General features: G+C 38.0%; 65 pseudogenes; all 65 read right to left on the bottom strand.

Annotated features, from left to right (window-relative positions):
• Positions 1–261: 261 nt before the first annotated feature.
• On the bottom strand, positions 262–380 carry LOC124345662 (annotated as a pseudogene).
• Positions 381–664: 284 nt separating this feature from the next.
• LOC124344766 lies at positions 665–783 on the bottom strand (annotated as a pseudogene).
• A 284-nt stretch (positions 784–1,067) lies between these two features.
• Positions 1,068–1,186, bottom strand: LOC124345255 (annotated as a pseudogene).
• A 284-nt stretch (positions 1,187–1,470) lies between these two features.
• LOC124345660 lies at positions 1,471–1,589 on the bottom strand (annotated as a pseudogene).
• Positions 1,590–1,873: 284 nt separating this feature from the next.
• Positions 1,874–1,992, bottom strand: LOC124345254 (annotated as a pseudogene).
• A 284-nt stretch (positions 1,993–2,276) lies between these two features.
• Positions 2,277–2,395, bottom strand: LOC124345659 (annotated as a pseudogene).
• A 284-nt stretch (positions 2,396–2,679) lies between these two features.
• On the bottom strand, positions 2,680–2,798 carry LOC124344765 (annotated as a pseudogene).
• A 284-nt stretch (positions 2,799–3,082) lies between these two features.
• On the bottom strand, positions 3,083–3,201 carry LOC124345253 (annotated as a pseudogene).
• A 284-nt stretch (positions 3,202–3,485) lies between these two features.
• Positions 3,486–3,604, bottom strand: LOC124345540 (annotated as a pseudogene).
• Positions 3,605–3,888: 284 nt separating this feature from the next.
• LOC124345551 lies at positions 3,889–4,007 on the bottom strand (annotated as a pseudogene).
• A 268-nt stretch (positions 4,008–4,275) lies between these two features.
• On the bottom strand, positions 4,276–4,394 carry LOC124346558 (annotated as a pseudogene).
• Positions 4,395–4,678: 284 nt separating this feature from the next.
• LOC124346557 lies at positions 4,679–4,797 on the bottom strand (annotated as a pseudogene).
• A 285-nt stretch (positions 4,798–5,082) lies between these two features.
• Positions 5,083–5,201, bottom strand: LOC124345539 (annotated as a pseudogene).
• Positions 5,202–5,485: 284 nt separating this feature from the next.
• On the bottom strand, positions 5,486–5,604 carry LOC124345537 (annotated as a pseudogene).
• A 284-nt stretch (positions 5,605–5,888) lies between these two features.
• Positions 5,889–6,007, bottom strand: LOC124344683 (annotated as a pseudogene).
• Positions 6,008–6,291: 284 nt separating this feature from the next.
• On the bottom strand, positions 6,292–6,410 carry LOC124346556 (annotated as a pseudogene).
• Positions 6,411–6,695: 285 nt separating this feature from the next.
• LOC124346555 lies at positions 6,696–6,814 on the bottom strand (annotated as a pseudogene).
• A 284-nt stretch (positions 6,815–7,098) lies between these two features.
• Positions 7,099–7,217, bottom strand: LOC124345536 (annotated as a pseudogene).
• Positions 7,218–7,501: 284 nt separating this feature from the next.
• LOC124345535 lies at positions 7,502–7,620 on the bottom strand (annotated as a pseudogene).
• A 284-nt stretch (positions 7,621–7,904) lies between these two features.
• LOC124346554 lies at positions 7,905–8,023 on the bottom strand (annotated as a pseudogene).
• A 284-nt stretch (positions 8,024–8,307) lies between these two features.
• Positions 8,308–8,426, bottom strand: LOC124346552 (annotated as a pseudogene).
• A 285-nt stretch (positions 8,427–8,711) lies between these two features.
• On the bottom strand, positions 8,712–8,830 carry LOC124346551 (annotated as a pseudogene).
• Positions 8,831–9,114: 284 nt separating this feature from the next.
• Positions 9,115–9,233, bottom strand: LOC124345534 (annotated as a pseudogene).
• Positions 9,234–9,517: 284 nt separating this feature from the next.
• On the bottom strand, positions 9,518–9,636 carry LOC124345533 (annotated as a pseudogene).
• Positions 9,637–9,920: 284 nt separating this feature from the next.
• Positions 9,921–10,039, bottom strand: LOC124346124 (annotated as a pseudogene).
• Positions 10,040–10,323: 284 nt separating this feature from the next.
• LOC124346550 lies at positions 10,324–10,442 on the bottom strand (annotated as a pseudogene).
• A 285-nt stretch (positions 10,443–10,727) lies between these two features.
• Positions 10,728–10,846, bottom strand: LOC124345531 (annotated as a pseudogene).
• Positions 10,847–11,130: 284 nt separating this feature from the next.
• On the bottom strand, positions 11,131–11,249 carry LOC124345530 (annotated as a pseudogene).
• A 284-nt stretch (positions 11,250–11,533) lies between these two features.
• Positions 11,534–11,652, bottom strand: LOC124345529 (annotated as a pseudogene).
• Positions 11,653–11,936: 284 nt separating this feature from the next.
• LOC124346549 lies at positions 11,937–12,055 on the bottom strand (annotated as a pseudogene).
• Positions 12,056–12,340: 285 nt separating this feature from the next.
• LOC124346548 lies at positions 12,341–12,459 on the bottom strand (annotated as a pseudogene).
• A 284-nt stretch (positions 12,460–12,743) lies between these two features.
• On the bottom strand, positions 12,744–12,862 carry LOC124345528 (annotated as a pseudogene).
• A 284-nt stretch (positions 12,863–13,146) lies between these two features.
• Positions 13,147–13,265, bottom strand: LOC124345527 (annotated as a pseudogene).
• Positions 13,266–13,549: 284 nt separating this feature from the next.
• On the bottom strand, positions 13,550–13,668 carry LOC124346547 (annotated as a pseudogene).
• A 284-nt stretch (positions 13,669–13,952) lies between these two features.
• LOC124345526 lies at positions 13,953–14,071 on the bottom strand (annotated as a pseudogene).
• Positions 14,072–14,355: 284 nt separating this feature from the next.
• LOC124345525 lies at positions 14,356–14,474 on the bottom strand (annotated as a pseudogene).
• Positions 14,475–14,758: 284 nt separating this feature from the next.
• Positions 14,759–14,877, bottom strand: LOC124346546 (annotated as a pseudogene).
• Positions 14,878–15,161: 284 nt separating this feature from the next.
• LOC124345524 lies at positions 15,162–15,280 on the bottom strand (annotated as a pseudogene).
• A 284-nt stretch (positions 15,281–15,564) lies between these two features.
• LOC124346544 lies at positions 15,565–15,683 on the bottom strand (annotated as a pseudogene).
• A 285-nt stretch (positions 15,684–15,968) lies between these two features.
• On the bottom strand, positions 15,969–16,087 carry LOC124346543 (annotated as a pseudogene).
• A 285-nt stretch (positions 16,088–16,372) lies between these two features.
• On the bottom strand, positions 16,373–16,491 carry LOC124346542 (annotated as a pseudogene).
• Positions 16,492–16,776: 285 nt separating this feature from the next.
• Positions 16,777–16,895, bottom strand: LOC124345920 (annotated as a pseudogene).
• Positions 16,896–17,179: 284 nt separating this feature from the next.
• Positions 17,180–17,298, bottom strand: LOC124346540 (annotated as a pseudogene).
• Positions 17,299–17,583: 285 nt separating this feature from the next.
• Positions 17,584–17,702, bottom strand: LOC124344674 (annotated as a pseudogene).
• A 285-nt stretch (positions 17,703–17,987) lies between these two features.
• LOC124346539 lies at positions 17,988–18,106 on the bottom strand (annotated as a pseudogene).
• Positions 18,107–18,390: 284 nt separating this feature from the next.
• LOC124345523 lies at positions 18,391–18,509 on the bottom strand (annotated as a pseudogene).
• Positions 18,510–18,793: 284 nt separating this feature from the next.
• Positions 18,794–18,912, bottom strand: LOC124346538 (annotated as a pseudogene).
• Positions 18,913–19,196: 284 nt separating this feature from the next.
• Positions 19,197–19,315, bottom strand: LOC124345919 (annotated as a pseudogene).
• Positions 19,316–19,599: 284 nt separating this feature from the next.
• Positions 19,600–19,718, bottom strand: LOC124346537 (annotated as a pseudogene).
• Positions 19,719–20,003: 285 nt separating this feature from the next.
• Positions 20,004–20,122, bottom strand: LOC124346536 (annotated as a pseudogene).
• Positions 20,123–20,406: 284 nt separating this feature from the next.
• LOC124345522 lies at positions 20,407–20,525 on the bottom strand (annotated as a pseudogene).
• Positions 20,526–20,809: 284 nt separating this feature from the next.
• On the bottom strand, positions 20,810–20,928 carry LOC124346535 (annotated as a pseudogene).
• A 285-nt stretch (positions 20,929–21,213) lies between these two features.
• Positions 21,214–21,332, bottom strand: LOC124344846 (annotated as a pseudogene).
• A 285-nt stretch (positions 21,333–21,617) lies between these two features.
• LOC124346534 lies at positions 21,618–21,736 on the bottom strand (annotated as a pseudogene).
• A 285-nt stretch (positions 21,737–22,021) lies between these two features.
• LOC124344845 lies at positions 22,022–22,140 on the bottom strand (annotated as a pseudogene).
• Positions 22,141–22,425: 285 nt separating this feature from the next.
• On the bottom strand, positions 22,426–22,544 carry LOC124346533 (annotated as a pseudogene).
• A 285-nt stretch (positions 22,545–22,829) lies between these two features.
• Positions 22,830–22,948, bottom strand: LOC124345917 (annotated as a pseudogene).
• Positions 22,949–23,232: 284 nt separating this feature from the next.
• Positions 23,233–23,351, bottom strand: LOC124346532 (annotated as a pseudogene).
• A 285-nt stretch (positions 23,352–23,636) lies between these two features.
• Positions 23,637–23,755, bottom strand: LOC124346531 (annotated as a pseudogene).
• Positions 23,756–24,040: 285 nt separating this feature from the next.
• Positions 24,041–24,159, bottom strand: LOC124345916 (annotated as a pseudogene).
• A 284-nt stretch (positions 24,160–24,443) lies between these two features.
• Positions 24,444–24,562, bottom strand: LOC124346528 (annotated as a pseudogene).
• A 285-nt stretch (positions 24,563–24,847) lies between these two features.
• On the bottom strand, positions 24,848–24,966 carry LOC124346527 (annotated as a pseudogene).
• Positions 24,967–25,251: 285 nt separating this feature from the next.
• LOC124345915 lies at positions 25,252–25,370 on the bottom strand (annotated as a pseudogene).
• Positions 25,371–25,654: 284 nt separating this feature from the next.
• On the bottom strand, positions 25,655–25,773 carry LOC124346526 (annotated as a pseudogene).
• A 285-nt stretch (positions 25,774–26,058) lies between these two features.
• LOC124346525 lies at positions 26,059–26,177 on the bottom strand (annotated as a pseudogene).
• Positions 26,178–26,314: the final 137 nt, after the last annotated feature.

Raw genomic sequence — 26,314 nt, 5'->3', positions numbered from 1 at the left:
CCCAGTCCCAATGGATGAATAGAAAATCACTTCAAAGTGATAATAATGTTTGTTCATTGAATTTGGACTGGTAACCATCGCGAATAAAAACACGCGATCAACTTTGAAAAACTCTCAATGGAATTCATCCAGAATCATTCCTATAGATGAATTGAACCTATCCCTGTGTCATTGAAATTTTTGATCTACGAATTTGGACTGGTAACCATCGTGATTGAAAAAAAATTTCAAGAAATTTGTTATTGAAAACAAACTATTCATCGCCAACGACATCCCGTATTCCCAAGCGGTCACCCTTCTAAGTACTAACGGGACTCGACGTAACTTAACTTCTGGGAGCTGACGAGACAAGGTGCGTTCTACGTGATATGGCCGTTGACATTCAAAAATGAAAATTTACCCTCCCAGTCCCAATGGATGAATAGAAAATCACTTCAAAGTGATTGAAATGTTTGTTCATTGAATTCGGACTGGTAACCATCGCGAATAAAAAAACGCGATCAACTTTGAAAAACTCTCAATGGAATTCATCCAGAATCATTCCTATAGATGAATTGAACCTATCCCTGTGTCATTGAAATTTTTGATCTACGAATTTGGACTGGTAACCATCGTGATTGAAAAAAAATTTCAAGAAATTTGTTATTGAAAACAAACTATTCATCGCCAACGACATCCCGTATTCCCAAGCGGTCACCCTTCCAAGTACTAACGGGACTCGACGTAACTTAACTTCTGGGAGCTGACGAGACCAGGTGCGTTCTATGTGATATGGCCGTTGACATTCAAAAATGAAAATTTACCGTCCCAGTCCCAATGGATGAATAGAAAATCACTTCAAAGTGATAATAATGTTTGTTCATTGAATTTGGACTGGTAACCATCGCGAATAAAAACACGCGATCAACTTTGAAAAACTCTCAATGGAATTCATCCAGAATCATTCCTATAGATGAATTGAACCTATCCCTGTGTCATTGAAATTTTTGATCTACGAATTTGGACTGGTAACCATCGTGATTGAAAAAAAATTTCAAGAAATTTGTTATTGAAAACAAACTATTCATCGCCAACGACATCCCGTATTCCCAAGCGGTCACCCTTCCAAGTACTAACGGGACTCGACGTAACTTAACTTCTGTGAGCTGACGAGACCAGGTGCGTTCTACGTGATATGGCCGTTGACATTCAAAAATGAAAATTTACCCTCCCAGTCCCAATGGATGAATAGAAAATCACTTCAAAGTGATAATAATGTTTGTTCATTGAATTTGGACTGGTAACCATCGCGAATAAAAACACGCGATCAACTTTGAAAAACTCTCAATGGAATTCATCCAGAATCATTCCTATAGATGAATTGAACCTATCCCTGTGTCATTGAAATTTTTGATCTACGAATTTGGACTGGTAACCATCGTGATTGAAAAAAAATTTCAAGAAATTTGTTATTGAAAACAAACTATTCATCGCCAACGACATCCCGTATTCCCAAGCGGTCACCCTTCTAAGTACTAACGGGACTCGACGTAACTTAACTTCTGGGAGCTGACGAGACAAGGTGCGTTCTACGTGATATGGCCGTTGACATTCAAAAATGAAAATTTACCCTCCCAGTCCCAATGGATGAATAGAAAATCACTTCAAAGTGATTGAAATGTTTGTTCATTGAATTCGGACTGGTAACCATCGCGAATAAAAAAACGCGATCAACTTTGAAAAACTCTCAATGGAATTCATCCAGAATCATTCCTATAGATGAATTGAACCTATCCCTGTGTCATTGAAATTTTTGATCTACGAATTTGGACTGGTAACCATCGTGATTGAAAAAAAATTTCAAGAAATTTGTTATTGAAAACAAACTATTCATCGCCAACGACATCCCGTATTCCCAAGCGGTCACCCTTCCAAGTACTAACGGGACTCGACGTAACTTAACTTCTGTGAGCTGACGAGACCAGGTGCGTTCTACGTGATATGGCCGTTGACATTCAAAAATGAAAATTTACCCTCCCAGTCCCAATGGATGAATAGAAAATCACTTCAAAGTGATAATAATGTTTGTTCATTGAATTTGGACTGGTAACCATCGCGAATAAAAACACGCGATCAACTTTGAAAAACTCTCAATGGAATTCATCCAGAATCATTCCTATAGATGAATTGAACCTATCCCTGTGTCATTGAAATTTTTGATCTACGAATTTGGACTGGTAACCATCGTGATTGAAAAAAAATTTCAAGAAATTTGTTATTGAAAACAAACTATTCATCGCCAACGACATCCCGTATTCCCAAGCGGTCACCCTTCTAAGTACTAACGGGACTCGACGTAACTTAACTTCTGGGAGCTGACGAGACAAGGTGCGTTCTACGTGATATGGCCGTTGACATTCAAAAATGAAAATTTACCCTCCCAGTCCCAATGGATGAATAGAAAATCACTTCAAAGTGATTGAAATGTTTGTTCATTGAATTCGGACTGGTAACCATCGCGAATAAAAAAACGCGATCAACTTTGAAAAACTCTCAATGGAATTCATCCAGAATCATTCCTATAGATGAATTGAACCTATCCCTGTGTCATTGAAATTTTTGATCTACGAATTTGGACTGGTAACCATCGTGATTGAAAAAAAATTTCAAGAAATTTGTTATTGAAAACAAACTATTCATCGCCAACGACATCCCGTATTCCCAAGCGGTCACCCTTCCAAGTACTAACGGGACTCGACGTAACTTAACTTCTGGGAGCTGACGAGACCAGGTGCGTTCTATGTGATATGGCCGTTGACATTCAAAAATGAAAATTTACCGTCCCAGTCCCAATGGATGAATAGAAAATCACTTCAAAGTGATAATAATGTTTGTTCATTGAATTTGGACTGGTAACCATCGCGAATAAAAACACGCGATCAACTTTGAAAAACTCTCAATGGAATTCATCCAGAATCATTCCTATAGATGAATTGAAGCTATCCCTGTGTCATTGAAATTTTTGATCTACGAATTTGGACTGGTAACCATCGTGATTGAAAAAAAATTTCAAGAAATTTGTTATTGAAAACAAACTATTCATCGCCAACGACATCCCGTATTCCCAAGCGGTCACCCTTCCAAGTACTAACGGGACTCGACGTAACTTAACTTCTGTGAGCTGACGAGACCAGGTGCGTTCTACGTGATATGGCCGTTGACATTCAAAAATGAAAATTTACCCTCCCAGTCCCAATGGATGAATAGAAAATCACTTCAAAGTGATAATAATGTTTGTTCATTGAATTTGGACTGGTAACCATCGCGAATAAAAACACGCGATCAACTTTGAAAAACTCTCAATGGAATTCATCCAGAATCATTCCTATAGATGAATTGAAGCTATCCCTGTGTCATTGAAATTTTTGATCTACGAATTTGGACTGGTAACCATCGTGATTTTAAAAAAATTTCAAGAAATTTGTTATTGAAAACAAACTATTCATCGCCAACGACATCCCGTATTCCCAAGCGGTCACCCTTCCAAGTACTAACGGGACTCGACGTAACTTAACTTCTGGGAGCTGACGAGACAAGGTGCGTTCTACGTGATATGGCCGTTGACATTCAAAAATGAAAATTTACCCTCCCAGTCCCAATGGATGAATAGAAAATCACTTCAAAGTGATTGAAATGTTTGTTCATTGAATTCGGACTGGTAACCATCGCGAATAAAAAAACGCGATCAACTTTGAAAAACTCTCAATGGAATTCATCCAGAATCATTCCTATAGATGAATTGAACCTATCCCTGTGTCATTGAAATTTTTGATCTACGAATTTGGACTGGTAACCATCGTGATTGAAAAAAAATTTCAAGAAATTTGTTATTGAAAACAAACTATTCATCGCCAACGACAACCCGTATTCCCAAGCGGTCACCCTTCCAAGTACTAACGGGACTCGACGTAACTTAACTTCTGGGAGCTGACGAGACCAGGTGCGTTCTATGTGATATGGCCGTTGACATTCAAAAATGAAAATTTACCGTCCCAGTCCCAATGGATGAATAGAAAATCACTTCAAAGTGATAATAATGTTTGTTCATTGAATTTGGACTGGTAACCATCGCGAATAAAAACACGCGATCAACTTTGAAAAACTCTCAATGATTCCTATAGATGAATTGAAGCTATCCCTGTGTCATTGAAATTTTTGATCTACGAATTTGGACTGGTAACCATCGTGATTGAAAAAAAATTTCAAGAAATTTGTTATTGAAAACAAACTATTCATCGCCAACGACATCCCGTATTCCCAAGCGGTCACCCTTCCAAGTACTAACGGGACTCGACGTAACTTAACTTCTGGGAGCTGACGAGACCAGGTGCGTTCTACGTGATATGGCCGTTGACATTCAAAAATGAAAATTTACCCTCCCAGCCCCAATGGATGAATAGAAAATCACTTCAAAGTGATAATAATGTTTGTTCATTGAATTTGGACTGGTAACCATCGCGAATAAAAACACGCGATCAACTTTGAAAAACTCTCAATGGAATTCATCCAGAATCATTCCTATAGATGAATTGAACCTATCCCTGTGTCATTGAAATTTTTGATCTACGAATTTGGACTGGTAACCATCGTGATTGAAAAAAAATTTCAAGAAATTTGTTATTGAAAACAAACTATTCATCGCCAACGACATCCCGTATTCCCAAGCGGTCACCCTTCCAAGTACTAACGGGACTCGACGTAACTTAACTTCTGGGAGCTGACGAGACCAGGTGCGTTCTACGTGATATGGCCGTTGACATTCAAAAATAAAAAATTTACCCTCCCAGTCCCAATGGATGAATAGAAAATCACTTCAAAGTGATTGAAATGTTTGTTCATTGAATTCGGACTGGTAACCATCGCGAATAAAAAAACGCGATAGACTTTGAAAAACTCTCAATGGAATTCATCCAGAATCATTCCTATAGATGAATTGAAGCTATCCCTGTGTCATTGAAATTTTTGATCTACGAATTTGGACTGGTAACCATCGTGATTTAAAAAAAATTTCAAGAAATTTGTTATTGAAAACAAACTATTCATCGCCAACGACATCCCGTATTCCCAAGCGGTCACCCTTCCAAGTACTAACGGGACTCGACGTAACTTAACTTCTGGGAGCTGACGAGACAAGGTGCGTTCTACGTGATATGGCCGTTGACATTCAAAAATGAAAATTTACCCTCCCAGTCCCAATGGATGAATAGAAAATCACTTCAAAGTGATAGAAATGTTTGTTCATTGAATTTGGACTGGTAACCATCGCGAATAATAAAACGCGATAAACTTTGAAAAACTCTCAATGGAATTCATCCAGAATCATTCCTATAGATGAATTGAAGCTATCCCTGTGTCATTGAAATTTTTGATCTACGAATTTGGACTGGTAACCATCGTGATTTAAAAAAAATTTCAAGAAATTTGTTATTGAAAACAAACTATTCATCGCCAACGACATCCCGTATTCCCAAGCGGTCACCCTTCCAAGTACTAACGGGACTCGACGTAACTTAACTTCTGGGAGCTGACGAGACAAGGTGCGTTCTACGTGATATGGCCGTTGACATTCAAAAATGAAAATTTACCCTCCCAGTCCCAATGGATGAATAGAAAATCACTTCAAAGTGATAGAAATGTTTGTTCATTGAATTTGGACTGGTAACCATCGCGAATAAAAAAACGCGATAAACTTTGAAAAACTCTCAATGGAATTCATCCAGAATCATTCCTATAGATGAATTGAACCTATCCCTGTGTCATTGAAATTTTTGATCTACGAATTTGGACTGGTAACCATCGTGATTGAAAAAAAATTTCAAGAAATTTGTTATTGAAAACAAACTATTCATCGCCAACGACATCCCGTATTCCCAAGCGGTCACCCTTCCAAGTACTGACGGGACTCGACGTAACTTAACTTCTGGGAGCTGACGAGACCAGGTGCGTTCTACGTGATATGGCCGTTGACATTCAAAAATGAAAATTTACCCTCCCATTCCCAATGGATGAATAGAAAATCACTTCAAAGTGATAATAATGTTTGTTCATTGAATTTGGACTGGTAACCATCGCGAATAAAAACACGCGATCAACTTTGAAAAACTCTCAATGGAATTCATCCAGAATCATTCCTATAGATGAATTGAACCTATCCCTGTGTCATTGAAATTTTTGATCTACGAATTTGGACTGGTAACCATCGTGATTGAAAAAAAATTTCAAGAAATTTGTTATTGAAAACAAACTATTCATCGCCAACGACATCCCGTATTCCCAAGCGGTCACCCTTCCAAGTACTAACGGGACTCGACGTAACTTAACTTCTGGGAGCTGACGAGACCAGGTGCGTTCTACGTGATATGGCCGTTGACATTCAAAAATAAAAAATTTACCCTCCCAGTCCCAATGGATGAATAGAAAATCACTTCAAAGTGATTGAAATGTTTGTTCATTGAATTCGGACTGGTAACCATCGCGAATAAAAAAACGCGATAGACTTTGAAAAACTCTCAATGGAATTCATCCAGAATCATTCCTATAGATGAATTGAAGCTATCCCTGGGTCATTGAAATTTTTGATCTACGAATTTGGACTGGTAACCATCGTGATTGAAAAAAAATTTCAAGAAATTTGTTATTGAAAACAAACTATTCATCGCCAACGACATCCCGTATTCCCAAGCGGTCACCCTTCCAAGTACTAACGGGACTCGACGTAACTTAACTTCTGGGAGCTGACGAGACCAGGTGCGTTCTACGTGATATGGCCGTTGACATTCAAAAATGAAAATTTACCCTCCCAGTCCCAATGGATGAATAGAAAATCACTTCAAAGTGATAGAAATGTTTGTTCATTGAATTTGGACTGGTAACCATCGCGAATAATAAAACGCGATAAACTTTGAAAAAATCTCAATGGAATTCATCCAGAATCATTCCTATAGATGAATTGAAGCTATCCCTGTGTCATTGAAATTTTTGATCTACGAATTTGGACTGGTAACCATCGTGATTGAAAAAAAATTTCAAGAAATTTGTTATTGAAAACAAACTATTCATCGCCAACGACATCCCGTATTCCCAAGCGGTCACCCTTCCAAGTACTAACGGGACTCGACGTAACTTAACTTCTGGGAGCTGACGAGACAAGGTGCGTTCTACGTGATATGGCCGTTGACATTCAAAAATGAAAATTTACCCTCCCAGTCCCAATGGATGAATAGAAAATCACTTCAAAGTGATAGAAATGTTTGTTCATTGAATTTGGACTGGTAACCATCGCGAATAATAAAACGCGATAAACTTTGAAAAACTCTCAATGGAATTCATCCAGAATCATTCCTATAGATGAATTGAAGCTATCCCTGTGTCATTGAAATTTTTGATCTACGAATTTGGACTGGTAACCATCGTGATTTAAAAAAAATTTCAAGAAATTTGTTATTGAAAACAAACTATTCATCGCCAACGACATCCCGTATTCCCAAGCGGTCACCCTTCCAAGTACTAACGGGACTCGACGTAACTTAACTTCTGGGAGCTGACGAGACAAGGTGCGTTCTACGTGATATGGCCGTTGACATTCAAAAATGAAAATTTACCCTCCCAGTCCCAATGGATGAATAGAAAATCACTTCAAAGTGATAGAAATGTTTGTTCATTGAATTTGGACTGGTAACCATCGCGAATAAAAAAACGCGATAAACTTTGAAAAACTCTCAATGGAATTCATCCAGAATCATTCCTATAGATGAATTGAACCTATCCCTGTGTCATTGAAATTTTTGATCTACGAATTTGGACTGGTAACCATCGTGATTTAAAAAAAATTTCAAGAAATTTGTTATTGAAAACAAACTATTCATCGCCAACGACATCCCGTATTCCCAAGCGGTCACCCTTCCAAGTACTAACGGGACTCGACGTAACTTAACTTCTGGGAGCTGACGAGACCAGGTGCGTTCTACGTGATATGGCCGTTGACATTCAAAAATGAAAATTTACCCTCCCAGTCCCAATGGATGAATAGAAAATCACTTCAAAGTGATAATAATGTTTGTTCATTGAATTTGGACTGGTAACCATCGCGAATAAAAACACGCGATCAACTTTGAAAAACTCTCAATGGAATTCATCCAGAATCATTCCTATAGATGAATTGAACCTATCCCTGTGTCATTGAAATTTTTGATCTACGAATTTGGACTGGTAACCATCGTGATTGAAAAAAAATTTCAAGAAATTTGTTATTGAAAACAAACTATTCATCGCCAACGACATCCCGTATTCCCAAGCGGTCACCCTTCCAAGTACTAACGGGACTCGACGTAACTTAACTTCTGGGAGCTGACGAGACCAGGTGCGTTCTACGTGATATGGCCGTTGACATTCAAAAATAAAAAATTTACCCTCCCAGTCCCAATGGATGAATAGAAAATCACTTCAAAGTGATTGAAATGTTTGTTCATTGAATTCGGACTGGTAACCATCGCGAATAAAAAAACGCGATAGACTTTGAAAAACTCTCAATGGAATTCATCCAGAATCATTCCTATAGATGAATTGAAGCTATCCCTGTGTCATTGAAATTTTTGATCTACGAATTTGGACTGGTAACCATCGTGATTGAAAAAAAATTTCAAGAAATTTGTTATTGAAAACAAACTATTCATCGCCAACGACATCCCGTATTCCCAAGCGGTCACCCTTCCAAGTACTAACGGGACTCGACGTAACTTAACTTCTGGGAGCTGACGAGACCAGGTGCGTTCTACGTGATATGGCCGTTGACATTCAAAAATGAAAATTTACCCTCCCAGTCCCAATGGATGAATAGAAAATCACTTCAAAGTGATAGAAATGTTTGTTCATTGAATTTGGACTGGTAACCATCGCGAATAATAAAACGCGATAAACTTTGAAAAAATCTCAATGGAATTCATCCAGAATCATTCCTATAGATGAATTGAAGCTATCCCTGTGTCATTGAAATTTTTGATCTACGAATTTGGACTGGTAACCATCGTGATTTAAAAAAAATTTCAAGAAGTTTGTTATTGAAAACAAACTATTCATCGCCAACGACATCCCGTATTCCCAAGCGGTCACCCTTCCAAGTACTAACGGGACTCGACGTAACTTAACTTCTGGGAGCTGACGAGACAAGGTGCGTTCTACGTGATATGGCCGTTGACATTCAAAAATGAAAATTTACCCTCCCAGTCCCAATGGATGAATAGAAAATCACTTCAAAGTGATAGAAATGTTTGTTCATTGAATTTGGACTGGTAACCATCGCGAATAATAAAACGCGATAAACTTTGAAAAACTCTCAATGGAATTCATCCAGAATCATTCCTATAGATGAATTGAAGCTATCCCTGTGTCATTGAAATTTTTGATCTACGAATTTGGACTGGTAACCATCGTGATTTAAAAAAAATTTCAAGAAATTTGTTATTGAAAACAAACTATTCATCGCCAACGACATCCCGTATTCCCAAGCGGTCACCCTTCCAAGTACTAACGGGACTCGACGTAACTTAACTTCTGGGAGCTGACGAGACAAGGTGCGTTCTACGTGATATGGCCGTTGACATTCAAAAATGAAAATTTACCCTCCCAGTCCCAATGGATGAATAGAAAATCACTTCAAAGTGATAGAAATGTTTGTTCATTGAATTTGGACTGGTAACCATCGCGAATAATAAAACGCGAAAAACTTTGAAAAACTCTCAATGGAATTCATCCAGAATCATTCCTATAGATGAATTGAAGCTATCCCTGTGTCATTGAAATTTTTGATCTACGAATTTGGACTGGTAACCATCGTGATTTAAAAAAAATTTCAAGAAATTTGTTATTGAAAACAAACTATTCATCGCCAACGACATCCCGTATTCCCAAGCGGTCACCCTTCCAAGTACTAACGGGAATAGACGTAACTTAACTTCTGGGAGCTGACGAGACAAGGTGCGTTCTACGTGATATGGCCGTTGACATTCAAAAATGAAAATTTACCCTCCCAGTCCCAATGGATGAATAGAAAATCACTTCAAAGTGATAGAAATGTTTGTTCATTGAATTTGGACTGGTAACCATCGCGAATAAAAAAACGCGATAAACTTTGAAAAACTCTCAATGGAATTCATCCAGAATCATTCCTATAGATGAATTGAACCTATCCCTGTGTCATTGAAATTTTTGATCTACGAATTTGGACTGGTAACCATCGTGATTGAAAAAAAATTTCAAGAAATTTGTTATTGAAAACAAACTATTCATCGCCAACGACATCCCGTATTCCCAAGCGGTCACCCTTCCAAGTACTAACGGGACTCGACGTAACTTAACTTCTGGGAGCTGACGAGACCAGGTGCGTTCTACGTGATATGGCCGTTGACATTCAAAAATAAAAAATTTACCCTCCCAGTCCCAATGGATGAATAGAAAATCACTTCAAAGTGATTGAAATGTTTGTTCATTGAATTCGGACTGGTAACCATCGCGAATAAAAAAACGCGATAGACTTTGAAAAACTCTCAATGGAATTCATCCAGAATCATTCCTATAGATGAATTGAAGCTATCCCTGTGTCATTGAAATTTTTGATCTACGAATTTGGACTGGTAACCATCGTGATTGAAAAAAAATTTCAAGAAATTTGTTATTGAAAACAAACTATTCATCGCCAACGACATCCCGTATTCCCAAGCGGTCACCCTTCCAAGTACTAACGGGACTCGACGTAACTTAACTTCTGGGAGCTGACGAGACAAGGTGCGTTCTACGTGATATGGCCGTTGACATTCAAAAATGAAAATTTACCCTCCCAGTCCCAATGGATGAATAGAAAATCACTTCAAAGTGATAGAAATGTTTGTTCATTGAATTTGGACTGGTAACCATCGCGAATAATAAAACGCGATAAACTTTGAAAAACTCTCAATGGAATTCATCCAGAATCATTCCTATAGATGAATTGAAGCTATCCCTGTGTCATTGAAATTTTTGATCTACGAATTTGGACTGGTAACCATCGTGATTTAAAAAAAATTTCAAGAAATTTGTTATTGAAAACAAACTATTCATCGCCAACGACATCCCGTATTCCCAAGCGGTCACCCTTCCAAGTACTAACGGGACTCGACGTAACTTAACTTCTGGGAGCTGACGAGACAAGGTGCGTTCTACGTGATATGGCCGTTGACATTCAAAAATGAAAATTTACCCTCCCAGTCCCAATGGATGAATAGAAAATCACTTCAAAGTGATAGAAATGTTTGTTCATTGAATTTGGACTGGTAACCATCGCGAATAATAAAACGCGAAAAACTTTGAAAAACTCTCAATGGAATTCATCCAGAATCATTCCTATAGATGAATTGAAGCTATCCCTGTGTCATTGAAATTTTTGATCTACGAATTTGGACTGGTAACCATCGTGATTTAAAAAAAATTTCAAGAAATTTGTTATTGAAAACAAACTATTCATCGCCAACGACATCCCGTATTCCCAAGCGGTCACCCTTCCAAGTACTAACGGGACTCGACGTAACTTAACTTCTGGGAGCTGACGAGACAAGGTGCGTTCTACGTGATATGGCCGTTGACATTCAAAAATGAAAATTTACCCTCCCAGTCCCAATGGATGAATAGAAAATCACTTCAAAGTGATAGAAATGTTTGTTCATTGAATTTGGACTGGTAACCATCGCGAATAAAAAAACGCGATAAACTTTGAAAAACTCTCAATGGAATTCATCCAGAATCATTCCTATAGATGAATTGAACCTATCCCTGTGTCATTGAAATTTTTGATCTACGAATTTGGACTGGTAACCATCGTGATTGAAAAAAAATTTCAAGAAATTTGTTATTGAAAACAAACTATTCATCGCCAACGACATCCCGTATTCCCAAGCGGTCACCCTTCCAAGTACTAACGGGACTCGACGTAACTTAACTTCTGGGAGCTGACGAGACCAGGTGCGTTCTACGTGATATGGCCGTTGACATTCAAAAATAAAAAATTTACCCTCCCAGTCCCAATGGATGAATAGAAAATCACTTCAAAGTGATTGAAATGTTTGTTCATTGAATTCGGACTGGTAACCATCGCGAATAAAAAAACGCGATAGACTTTGAAAAACTCTCAATGGAATTCATCCAGAATCATTCCTATAGATGAATTGAAGCTATCCCTGTGTCATTGAAATTTTTGATCTACGAATTTGGACTGGTAACCATCGTGATTGAAAAAAAATTTCAAGAAATTTGTTATTGAAAACAAACTATTCATCGCCAACGACATCCCGTATTCCCAAGCGGTCACCCTTCCAAGTACTAACGGGACTCGACGTAACTTAACTTCTGGGAGCTGACGAGACCAGGTGCGTTCTACGTGATATGGCCGTTGACATTCAAAAATGAAAATTTACCCTCCCAGTCCCAATGGATGAATAGAAAATCACTTCAAAGTGATAGAAATGTTTGTTCATTGAATTTGGACTGGTAACCATCGCGAATAATAAAACGCGATAAACTTTGAAAAAATCTCAATGGAATTCATCCAGAATCATTCCTATAGATGAATTGAAGCTATCCCTGTGTCATTGAAATTTTTGATCTACGAATTTGGACTGGTAACAATCGTGATTGAAAAAAAATTTCAAGAAATTTGTTATTGAAAACAAACTATTCATCGCCAACGACATCCCGTATTCCCAAGCGGTCACCCTTCCAAGTACTAACGGGACTCGACGTAACTTAACTTCTGGGAGCTGACGAGACAAGGTGCGTTCTACGTGATATGGCCGTTGACATTCAAAAATGAAAATTTACCCTCCCAGTCCCAATGGATGAATAGAAAATCACTTCAAAGTGATAGAAATGTTTGTTCATTGAATTTGGACTGGTAACCATCGCGAATAATAAAACGCGATAAACTTTGAAAAACTCTCAATGGAATTCATCCAGAATCATTCCTATAGATGAATTGAAGCTATCCCTGTGTCATTGAAATTTTTGATCTACGAATTTGGACTGGTAACCATCGTGATTTAAAAAAAATTTCAAGAAATTTGTTATTGAAAACAAACTATTCATCGCCAACGACATCCCGTATTCCCAAGCGGTCACCCTTCCAAGTACTAACGGGACTCGACGTAACTTAACTTCTGGGAGCTGACGAGACAAGGTGCGTTCTACGTGATATGGCCGTTGACATTCAAAAATGAAAATTTACCCTCCCAGTCCCAATGGATGAATAGAAAATCACTTCAAAGTGATAGAAATGTTTGTTCATTGAATTTGGACTGGTAACCATCGCGAATAAAAAAACGCGATAAACTTTGAAAAACTCTCAATGGAATTCATCCAGAATCATTCCTATAGATGAATTGAACCTATCCCTGTGTCATTGAAATTTTTGATCTACGAATTTGGACTGGTAACCATCGTGATTGAAAAAAAATTTCAAGAAATTTGTTATTGAAAACAAACTATTCATCGCCAACGACATCCCGTATTCCCAAGCGGTCACCCTTCCAAGTACTAACGGGACTCGACGTAACTTAACTTCTGGGAGCTGACGAGACCAGGTGCGTTCTACGTGATATGGCCGTTGACATTCAAAAATGAAAATTTACCCTCCCAGTCCCAATGGATGAATAGAAAATCACTTCAAAGTGATAGAAATGTTCGTTCATTGAATTTGGACTGGTAACCATCGCGAATAATAAAACGCGATAAACTTTGAAAAAATCTCAATGGAATTCATCCAGAATCATTCCTATAGATGAATTGAAGCTATCCCTGTGTCATTGAAATTTTTGATCTACGAATTTGGACTGGTAACCATCGTGATTGAAAAAAAATTTCAAGAAATTTGTTATTGAAAACAAACTATTCATCGCCAACGACATCCCGTATTCCCAAGCGGTCACCCTTCCAAGTACTAACGGGACTCGACGTAACTTAACTTCTGGGAGCTGACGAGACAAGGTGCGTTCTACGTGATATGGCCGTTGACATTCAAAAATGAAAATTTACCCTCCCAGTCCCAATGGATGAATAGAAAATCACTTCAAAGTGATAGAAATGTTTGTTCATTGAATTTGGACTGGTAACCATCGCGAATAATAAAACGCGATAAACTTTGAAAAACTCTCAATGGAATTCATCCAGAATCATTCCTATAGATGAATTGAAGCTATCCCTGTGTCATTGAAATTTTTGATCTACGAATTTGGACTGGTAACCATCGTGATTTAAAAAAAATTTCAAGAAATTTGTTATTGAAAACAAACTATTCATCGCCAACGACATCCCGTATTCCCAAGCGGTCACCCTTCCAAGTACTAACGGGACTCGACGTAACTTAACTTCTGGGAGCTGACGAGACAAGGTGCGTTCTACGTGATATGGCCGTTGACATTCAAAAATGAAAATTTACCCTCCCAGTCCCAATGGATGAATAGAAAATCACTTCAAAGTGATAGAAATGTTTGTTCATTGAATTTGGACTGGTAACCATCGCGAATAAAAAAACGCGATAAACTTTGAAAAACTCTCAATGGAATTCATCCAGAATCATTCCTATAGATGAATTGAACCTATCCCTGTGTCATTGAAATTTTTGATCTACGAATTTGGACTGGTAACCATCGTGATTTAAAAAAAATTTCAAGAAATTTGTTATTGAAAACAAACTATTCATCGCCAACGACATCCCGTATTCCCAAGCGGTCACCCTTCCAAGTACTAACGGGACTCGACGTAACTTAACTTCTGGGAGCTGACGAGACCAGGTGCGTTCTACGTGATATGGCCGTTGACATTCAAAAATGAAAATTTACCCTCCCAGTCCCAATGGATGAATAGAAAATCACTTCAAAGTGATAATAATGTTTGTTCATTGAATTTGGACTGGTAACCATCGCGAATAAAAACACGCGATCAACTTTGAAAAACTCTCAATGGAATTCATCCAGAATCATTCCTATAGATGAATTGAACCTATCCCTGTGTCATTGAAATTTTTGATCTACGAATTTGGACTGGTAACCATCGTGATTGAAAAAAAATTTCAAGAAATTTGTTATTGAAAACAAACTATTCATCGCCAACGACATCCCGTATTCCCAAGCGGTCACCCTTCCAAGTACTAACGGGACTCGACGTAACTTAACTTCTGGGAGCTGACGAGACAAGGTGCGTTCTACGTGATATGGCCGTTGACATTCAAAAATGAAAATTTACCCTCCCAGTCCCAATGGATGAATAGAAAATCACTTCAAAGTGATAGAAATGTTTGTTCATTGAATTTGGACTGGTAACCATCACGAATAAAAACACGCGATCAACTTTGAAAAACTCTCAATGGAATTCATCCAGAATCATTCCTATAGATGAATTGAACCTATCCCTGTGTCATTGAAATTTTTGATCTACGAATTTGGACTGGTAACCATCGTGATTGAAAAAAAATTTCAAGAAATTTGTTATTGAAAACAAACTATTCATCGCCAACGACATCCCGTATTCCCAAGCGGTCACCCTTCCAAGTACTAACGGGACTCGACGTAACTTAACTTCTGGGAGCTGACGAGACCAGGTGCGTTCTACGTGATATGGCCGTTGACATTCAAAAATAAAAAATTTACCCTCCCAGTCCCAATGGATGAATAGAAAATCACTTCAAAGTGATTGAAATGTTTGTTCATTGAATTTGGACTGGTAACCATCGCGAATAAAAAAACGCGATCAACTTTGAAAAACTCTCAATGGAATTCATCCAGAATCATTCCTATAGATGAATTGAACCTATCCCTGTGTCATTGAAATTTTTGATCTACGAATTTGGACTGGTAACCATCGTGATTGAAAAAAAATTTCAAGAAATTTGTTATTGAAAACAAACTATTCATCGCCAACGACATCCCGTATTCCCAAGCGGTCACCCTTCCAAGTACTAACGGGACTCGACGTAACTTAACTTCTGGGAGCTGACGAGACCAGGTGCGTTCTACGTGATATGGCCGTTGACATTCAAAAATAAAAAATTTACCCTCCCAGTCCCAATGGATGAATAGAAAATCACTTCAAAGTGATTGAAATGTTTGTTCATTGAATTTGGACTGGTAACCATCGCGAATAAAAAAACGCGATAAACTTTGAAAAACTCTCAATGGAATTCATCCAGAATCATTCCTATAGATGAATTGAACCTATCCCTGTGTCATTGAAATTTTTGATCTACGAATTTGGACTGGTAACCATCGTGATTGAAAAAAAATTTCAAGAAATTTGTTATTGAAAACAAACTATTCATCGCCAACGACATCCCGTATTCCCAAGCGGTCACCCTTCCAAGTACTAACGGGACTCGACGTAACTTAACTTCTGGGAGCTGACGAGACCAGGTGCGTTCTACGTGATATGGCCGTTGACATTCAAAAATAAAAAATTTACCCTCCCAGTCCCAATGGATGAATAGAAAATCACTTCAAAGTGATTGAAATGTTTGTTCATTGAATTCGGACTGGTAACCATCGCGAATAAAAAAACGCGATAGACTTTGAAAAACTCTCAATGGAATTCATCCAGAATCATTCCTATAGATGAATTGAAGCTATCCCTGTGTCATTGAAATTTTTGATCTACGAATTTGGACTGGTAATCATCGTGATTGAAAAAAAATTTCAAGAAATTTGTTATTGAAAACAAACTATTCATCGCCAACGACATCCCGTATTACCAAGCGGTCACCCTTCCAAGTACTAACGGGACTCGACGTAACTTAACTTCTGGGAGCTGACGAGACAAGGTGCGTTCTACGTGATATGGCCGTTGACATTCAAAAATGAAAATTTACCCTCCCAGTCCCAATGGATGAATAGAAAATCACTTCAAAGTGATAGAAATGTTTGTTCATTGAATTTGGACTGGTAACCATCACGAATAAAAACACGCGATCAACTTTGAAAAACTCTCAATGGAATTCATCCAGAATCATTCCTATAGATGAATTGAACCTATCCCTGTGTCATTGAAATTTTTGATCTACGAATTTGGACTGGTAACCATCGTGATTGAAAAAAAATTTCAAGAAATTTGTTATTGAAAACAAACTATTCATCGCCAACGACATCCCGTATTCCCAAGCGGTCACCCTTCCAAGTACTAACGGGACTCGACGTAACTTAACTTCTGGGAGCTGACGAGACCAGGTGCGTTCTACGTGATATGGCCGTTGACATTCAAAAATAAAAAATTTACCCTCCCAGTCCCAATGGATGAATAGAAAATCACTTCAAAGTGATTGAAATGTTTGTTCATTGAATTTGGACTGGTAACCATCGCGAATAAAAAAACGCGATAAACTTTGAAAAACTCTCAATGGAATTCATCCAGAATCATTCCTATAGATGAATTGAACCTATCCCTGTGTCATTGAAATTTTTGATCTACGAATTTGGACTGGTAACCATCGTGATTGAAAAAAAATTTCAAGAAATTTGTTATTGAAAACAAACTATTCATCGCCAACGACATCCCGTATTCCCAAGCGGTCACCCTTCCAAGTACTAACGGGACTCGACGTAATTTAACTTCTGGGAGCTGACGAGACCAGGTGCGTTCTACGTGATATGGCCGTTGACATTCAAAAATAAAAAATTTACCCTCCCAGTCCCAATGGATGAATAGAAAATCACTTCAAAGTGATTGAAATGTTTGTTCATTGAATTCGGACTGGTAACCATCGCGAATAAAAAAACGCGATAGACTTTGAAAAACTCTCAATGGAATTCATCCAGAATCATTCCTATAGATGAATTGAAGCTATCCCTGTGTCATTGAAATTTTTGATCTACGAATTTGGACTGGTAACCATCGTGATTGAAAAAAAATTTCAAGAAATTTGTTATTGAAAACAAACTATTCATCGCCAACGACATCCCGTATTCCCAAGCGGTCACCCTTCCAAGTACTAACGGGACTCGACGTAACTTAACTTCTGGGAGCTGACGAGACCAGGTGCGTTCTACGTGATATGGCCGTTGACATTCAAAAATGAAAATTTACCCTCCCAGCCCCAATGGATGAATAGAAAATCACTTCAAAGTGATAGAAATGTTTGTTCATTGAATTTGGACTGGTAACCATCGCGAATAATAAAACGCGATAAACTTTGAAAAAATCTCAATGGAATTCATCCAGAATCATTCCTATAGATGAATTGAAGCTATCCCTGTGTCATTGAAATTTTTGATCTACGAATTTGGACTGGTAATCATCGTGATTGAAAAAAAATTTCAAGAAATTTGTTATTGAAAACAAACTATTCATCGCCAACGACATCCCGTATTCCCAAGCGGTCACCCTTCCAAGTACTAACGGGACTCGACGTAACTTAACTTCTGGGAGCTGACGAGACAAGGTGCGTTCTACGTGATATGGCCGTTGACATTCAAAAATGAAAATTTACCCTCCCAGTCCCAATGGATGAATAGAAAATCACTTCAAAGTGATAGAAATGTTTGTTCATTGAATTTGGACTGGTAACCATCGCGAATAAAAAAACGCGATAGACTTTGAAAAACTCTCAATGGAATTCATCCAGAATCATTCCTATAGATGAATTGAAGCTATCCCTGTGTCATTGAAATTTTTGATCTACGAATTTGGACTGGTAACCATCGTGATTGAAAAAAAATTTCAAGAAATTTGTTATTGAAAACAAACTATTCATCGCCAACGACATCCCGTATTCCCAAGCGGTCACCCTTCCAAGTACTAACGGGACTCGACGTAACTTAACTTCTGGGAGCTGACGAGACCAGGTGCGTTCTACGTGATATGGCCGTTGACATTCAAAAATGAAAATTTACCCTCCCAGTCCCAATGGATGAATAGAAAATCATTTTAAAGTGATAGAAATGTTTGTTCATTGAATTTGGACTGGTAACCATCGCGAATAATAAAACGCGATAAACTTTGAAAAAATCTCAATGGAATTCATCCAGAATCATTCCTATAGATGAATTGAAGCTATCCCTGTGTCATTGAAATTTTTGATCTACGAATTTGGACTGGTAATCATCGTGATTGAAAAAAAATTTCAAGAAATTTGTTATTGAAAACAAACTATTCATCGCCAACGACATCCCGTATTACCAAGCGGTCACCCTTCCAAGTACTAACGGGACTCGACGTAACTTAACTTCTGGGAGCTGACGAGACAAGGTGCGTTCTACGTGATATGGCCGTTGACATTCAAAAATGAAAATTTACCCTCCCAGTCCCAATGGATGAATAGAAAATCACTTCAAAGTGATAGAAATGTTTGTTCATTGAATTTGGACTGGTAACCATCACGAATAAAAACACGCGATCAACTTTGAAAAACTCTCAATGGAATTCATCCAGAATCATTCCTATAGATGAATTGAACCTATCCCTGTGTCATTGAAATTTTTGATCTACGAATTTGGACTGGTAACCATCGTGATTGAAAAAAAATTTCAAGAAATTTGTTATTGAAAACAAACTATTCATCGCCAACGACATCCCGTATTCCCAAGCGGTCACCCTTCCAAGTACTAACGGGACTCGACGTAACTTAACTTCTGGGAGCTGACGAGACCAGGTGCGTTCTACGTGATATGGCCGTTGACATTCAAAAATAAAAAATTTACCCTCCCAGTCCCAATGGATGAATAGAAAATCACTTCAAAGTGATTGAAATGTTTGTTCATTGAATTTGGACTGGTAACCATCGCGAATAAAAAAACGCGATAAACTTTGAAAAACTCTCAATGGAATTCATCCAGAATCATTCCTATAGATGAATTGAAGCTATCCCTGTGTCATTGAAATTTTTGATCTACGAATTTGGACTGGTAACCATCGTGATTGAAAAAAAATTTCAAGAAATTTGTTATTGAAAACAAACTATTCATCGCCAACGACATCCCGTATTCCCAAGCGGTCACCCTTCCAAGTACTAACGGGACTCGACGTAACTTAACTTCTGGGAGCTGACGAGACCAGGTGCGTTCTACGTGATATGGCCGTTGACATTCAAAAATGAAAATTTACCCTCCCAGTCCCAATGGATGAATAGAAAATCATTTTAAAGTGATAGAAATGTTTGTTCATTGAATTTGGACTGGTAACCATCGCGAATAATAAAACGCGATAAACTTTGAAAAAATCTCAATGGAATTCATCCAGAATCATTCCTATAGATGAATTGAAGCTATCCCTGTATCATTGAAATTTTTGATCTACGAATTTGGACTGGTAATCATCGTGATTGAAAAAAAATTTCAAGAAATTTGTTATTGAAAACAAACTATTCATCGCCAACGACATCCCGTATTCCCAAGCGGTCACCCTTCCAAGTACTAACGGGACTCGACGTAACTTAACTTCTGGGAGCTGACGAGACAAGGTGCGTTCTACGTGATATGGCCGTTGACATTCAAAAATGAAAATTTACCCTCCCAGTCCCAATGGATGAATAGAAAATCACTTCAAAGTGATAGAAATGTTTGTTCATTGAATTTGGACTGGTAACCATCACGAATAAAAACACGCGATCAACTTTGAAAAACTCTCAATGGAATTCATCCAGAATCATTCCTATAGATGAATTGAACCTATCCCTGTGTCATTGAAATTTTTGATCTACGAATTTGGACTGGTAACCATCGTGATTGAAAAAAAATTTCAAGAAATTTGTTATTGAAAACAAACTATTCATCGCCAACGACATCCCGTATTCCCAAGCGGTCACCCTTCCAAGTACTAACGGGACTCGACGTAACTTAACTTCTGGGAGCTGACGAGACCAGGTGCGTTCTACGTGATATGGCCGTTGACATTCAAAAATAAAAAATTTACCCTCCCAGTCCCAATGGATGAATAGAAAATCACTTCAAAGTGATTGAAATGTTTGTTCATTGAATTTGGACTGGTAACCATCGCGAATAAAAAAACGCGATCAACTTTGAAAAACTCTCAATGGAATTCATCCAGAATCATTCCTATAGATGAATTGAACCTATCCCTGTGTCATTGAAATTTTTGATCTACGAATTTGGACTGGTAACCATCGTGATTGAAAAAAAATTTCAAGAAATTTGTTATTGAAAACAAACTATTCATCGCCAACGACATCCCGTATTCCCAAGCGGTCACCCTTCCAAGTATTAACGGGACTCGACGTAACTTAACTTCTGGGAGCTGACGAGACCAGGTGCGTTCTACGTGATATGGCCGTTGACATTCAAAAATAAAAAATTTACCCTCCCAGTCCCAATGGATGAATAGAAAATCACTTCAAAGTGATTGAAATGTTTGTTCATTGAATTTGGACTGGTAACCATCGCGAATAAAAAAACGCGATAAACTTTGAAAAACTCTCAATGGAATTCATCCAGAATCATTCCTATAGATGAATTGAACCTATCCCTGTGTCATTGAAATTTTTGATCTACGAATTTGGACTGGTAACCATCGTGATTGAAAAAAAATTTCAAGAAATTTGTTATTGAAAAAAAACTATTCATCGCCAACGACATCCCGTATTCCCAAGCGGTCACCCTTCCAAGTACTAACGGGACTCGACGTAACTTAACTTCTGGGAGCTGACGAGACCAGGTGCGTTCTACGTGATATGGCCGTTGACATTCAAAAATAAAAAATTTACCCTCCCAGTCCCAATGGATGAATAGAAAATCACTTCAAAGTGATTGAAATGTTTGTTCATTGAATTTGGACTGGTAACCATCGCGAATAAAAAAACGCGATCAACTTTGAAAAACTCTCAATGGAATTCATCCAGAATCATTCCTATAGATGAATTGAACCTATCCCTGTGTCATTGAAATTTTTGATCTACGAATTTGGACTGGTAACCATCGTGATTGAAAAAAAATTTCAAGAAATTTGTTATTGAAAACAAACTATTCATCGCCAACGACATCCCGTATTCCCAAGCGGTCACCCTTCCAAGTATTAACGGGACTCGACGTAACTTAACTTCTGGGAGCTGACGAGACCAGGTGCGTTCTACGTGATATGGCCGTTGACATTCAAAAATAAAAAATTTACCCTCCCAGTCCCAATGGATGAATAGAAAATCACTTCAAAGTGATTGAAATGTTTGTTCATTGAATTTGGACTGGTAACCATCGCGAATAAAAAAACGCGATAAACTTTGAAAAACTCTCAATGGAATTCATCCAGAATCATTCCTATAGATGAATTGAACCTATCCCTGTGTCATTGAAATTTTTGATCTACGAATTTGGACTGGTAACCATCGTGATTGAAAAAAAATTTCAAGAAATTTGTTATTGAAAAAAAACTATTCATCGCCAACGACATCCCGTATTCCCAAGCGGTCACCCTTCCAAGTACTAACGGGACTCGACGTAACTTAACTTCTGGGAGCTGACGAGACCAGGTGCGTTCTACGTGATATGGCCGTTGACATTCAAAAATAAAAAATTTACCCTCCCAGTCCCAATGGATGAATAGAAAATCACTTCAAAGTGATTGAAATGTTTGTTCATTGAATTCGGACTGGTAACCATCGCGAATAAAAAAACGCGATAGACTTTGAAAAACTCTCAATGGAATTCATCCAGAATCATTCCTATAGATGAATTGAAGCTATCCCTGTGTCATTGAAATTTTTGATCTACGAATTTGGACTGGTAATCATCGTGATTGAAAAAAAATTTCAAGAAATTTGTTATTGAAAACAAACTATTCATCGCCAACGACATCCCGTATTACCAAGCGGTCACCCTTCCAAGTACTAACGGGACTCGACGTAACTTAACTTCTGGGAGCTGACGAGACAAGGTGCGTTCTACGTGATATGGCCGTTGACATTCAAAAATGAAAATTTACCCTCCCAGTCCCAATGGATGAATAGAAAATCACTTCAAAGTGATAGAAATGTTTGTTCATTGAATTTGGACTGGTAACCATCACGAATAAAAACACGCGATCAACTTTGAAAAACTCTCAATGGAATTCATCCAGAATCATTCCTATAGATGAATTGAACCTATCCCTGTGTCATTGAAATTTTTGATCTACGAATTTGGACTGGTAACCATCGTGATTGAAAAAAAATTTCAAGAAATTTGTTATTGAAAACAAACTATTCATCGCCAACGACATCCCGTATTCCCAAGCGGTCACCCTTCCAAGTACTAACGGGACTCGACGTAACTTAACTTCTGGGAGCTGACGAGACCAGGTGCGTTCTACGTGATATGGCCGTTGACATTCAAAAATAAAAAATTTACCCTCCCAGTCCCAATGGATGAATAGAAAATCACTTCAAAGTGATTGAAATGTTTGTTCATTGAATTTGGACTGGTAACCATCGCGAATAAAAAAACGCGATAAACTTTGAAAAACTCTCAATGGAATTCATCCAGAATCATTCCTATAGATGAATTGAACCTATCCCTGTGTCATTGAAATTTTTGATCTACGAATTTGGACTGGTAACCATCGTGATTGAAAAAAAATTTCAAGAAATTTGTTATTGAAAACAAACTATTCATCGCCAACGACATCCCGTATTCCCAAGCGGTCACCCTTCCAAGTACTAACGGGACTCGACGTAACTTAACTTCTGGGAGCTGACGAGACCAGGTGCGTTCTACGTGATATGGCCGTTGACATTCAAAAATAAAAAATTTACCCTCCCAGTCCCAATGGATGAATAGAAAATCACTTCAAAGTGATTGAAATGTTTGTTCATTGAATTCGGACTGGTAACCATCGCGAATAAAAAAACGCGATAGACTTTGAAAAACTCTCAATGGAATTCATCCAGAATCATTCCTATAGATGAATTGAAGCTATCCCTGTGTCATTGAAATTTTTGATCTACGAATTTGGACTGGTAATCATCGTGATTGAAAAAAAATTTCAAGAAATTTGTTATTGAAAACAAACTATTCATCGCCAACGACATCCCGTATTACCAAGCGGTCACCCTTCCAAGTACTAACGGGACTCGACGTAACTTAACTTCTGGGAGCTGACGAGACAAGGTGCGTTCTACGTGATATGGCCGTTGACATTCAAAAATGAAAATTTACCCTCCCAGTCCCAATGGATGAATAGAAAATCACTTCAAAGTGATAGAAATGTTTGTTCATTGAATTTGGACTGGTAACCATCACGAATAAAAACACGCGATCAACTTTGAAAAACTCTCAATGGAATTCATCCAGAATCATTCCTATAGATGAATTGAACCTATCCCTGTGTCATTGAAATTTTTGATCTACGAATTTGGACTGGTAACCATCGTGATTGAAAAAAAATTTCAAGAAATTTGTTATTGAAAACAAACTATTCATCGCCAACGACATCCCGTATTCCCAAGCGGTCACCCTTCCAAGTACTAACGGGACTCGACGTAACTTAACTTCTGGGAGCTGACGAGACCAGGTGCGTTCTACGTGATATGGCCGTTGACATTCAAAAATAAAAAATTTACCCTCCCAGTCCCAATGGATGAATAGAAAATCACTTCAAAGTGATTGAAATGTTTGTTCATTGAATTTGGACTGGTAACCATCGCGAATAAAAAAACGCGATAAACTTTGAAAAACTCTCAATGGAATTCATCCAGAATCATTCCTATAGATGAATTGAACCTATCCCTGTGTCATTGAAATTTTTGATCTACGAATTTGGACTGGTAACCATCGTGATTGAAAAAAAATTTCAAGAAATTTGTTATTGAAAACAAACTATTCATCGCCAACGACATCCCGTATTCCCAAGCGGTCACCCTTCCAAGTACTAACGGGACTCGACGTAACTTAACTTCTGGGAGCTGACGAGACCAGGTGCGTTCTACGTGATATGGCCGTTGACATTCAAAAATAAAAAATTTACCCTCCCAGTCCCAATGGATGAATAGAAAATCACTTCAAAGTGATTGAAATGTTTGTTCATTGAATTCGGACTGGTAACCATCGCGAATAAAAAAACGCGATAGACTTTGAAAAACTCTCAATGGAATTCATCCAGAATCATTCCTATAGATGAATTGAAGCTATCCCTGTGTCATTGAAATTTTTGATCTACGAATTTGGACTGGTAATCATCGTGATTGAAAAAAAATTTCAAGAAATTTGTTATTGAAAACAAACTATTCATCGCCAACGACATCCCGTATTACCAAGCGGTCACCCTTCCAAGTACTAACGGGACTCGACGTAACTTAACTTCTGGGAGCTGACGAGACAAGGTGCGTTCTACGTGATATGGCCGTTGACATTCAAAAATGAAAATTTACCCTCCCAGTCCCAATGGATGAATAGAAAATCACTTCAAAGTGATAGAAATGTTTGTTCATTGAATTTGGACTGGTAACCATCACGAATAAAAACACGCGATCAACTTTGAAAAACTCTCAATGGAATTCATCCAGAATCATTCCTATAGATGAATTGAACCTATCCCTGTGTCATTGAAATTTTTGATCTACGAATTTGGACTGGTAACCATCGTGATTGAAAAAAAATTTCAAGAAATTTGTTATTGAAAACAAACTATTCATCGCCAACGACATCCCGTATTCCCAAGCGGTCACCCTTCCAAGTACTAACGGGACTCGACGTAACTTAACTTCTGGGAGCTGACGAGACCAGGTGCGTTCTACGTGATATGGCCGTTGACATTCAAAAATAAAAAATTTACCCTCCCAGTCCCAATGGATGAATAGAAAATCACTTCAAAGTGATTGAAATGTTTGTTCATTGAATTTGGACTGGTAACCATCGCGAATAAAAAAACGCGATAAACTTTGAAAAACTCTCAATGGAATTCATCCAGAATCATTCCTATAGATGAATTGAACCTATCCCTGTGTCATTGAAATTTTTGATCTACGAATTTGGACTGGTAACCATCGTGATTGAAAAAAAATTTCAAGAAATTTGTTATTGAAAACAAACTATTCATCGCCAACGACATCCCGTATTCCCAAGCGGTCACCCTTCCAAGTACTAACGGGACTCGACGTAACTTAACTTCTGGGAGCTGACGAGACCAGGTGCGTTCTACGTGATATGGCCGTTGACATTCAAAAATAAAAAAATTACCCTCCCAGTACCAATGGATGAATAGAAAATCACTTCAAAGTGATTGAAATGTTTGTTCATTGAATTCGGACTGGTAACCATCGCGAATAAAAAAACGCGATAGACTTTGAAAAACT

Source organism: Daphnia pulicaria, chromosome 6 (genome assembly GCF_021234035.1).
Source record: "Daphnia pulicaria isolate SC F1-1A chromosome 6, SC_F0-13Bv2, whole genome shotgun sequence".
NCBI classification, from domain to species: Eukaryota; Metazoa; Arthropoda; class Branchiopoda; order Diplostraca; family Daphniidae; genus Daphnia; species Daphnia pulicaria.
Note: the sequence above shows the minus strand (reverse complement) of the source record. Positions and strands in the feature narration are given on the sequence as shown.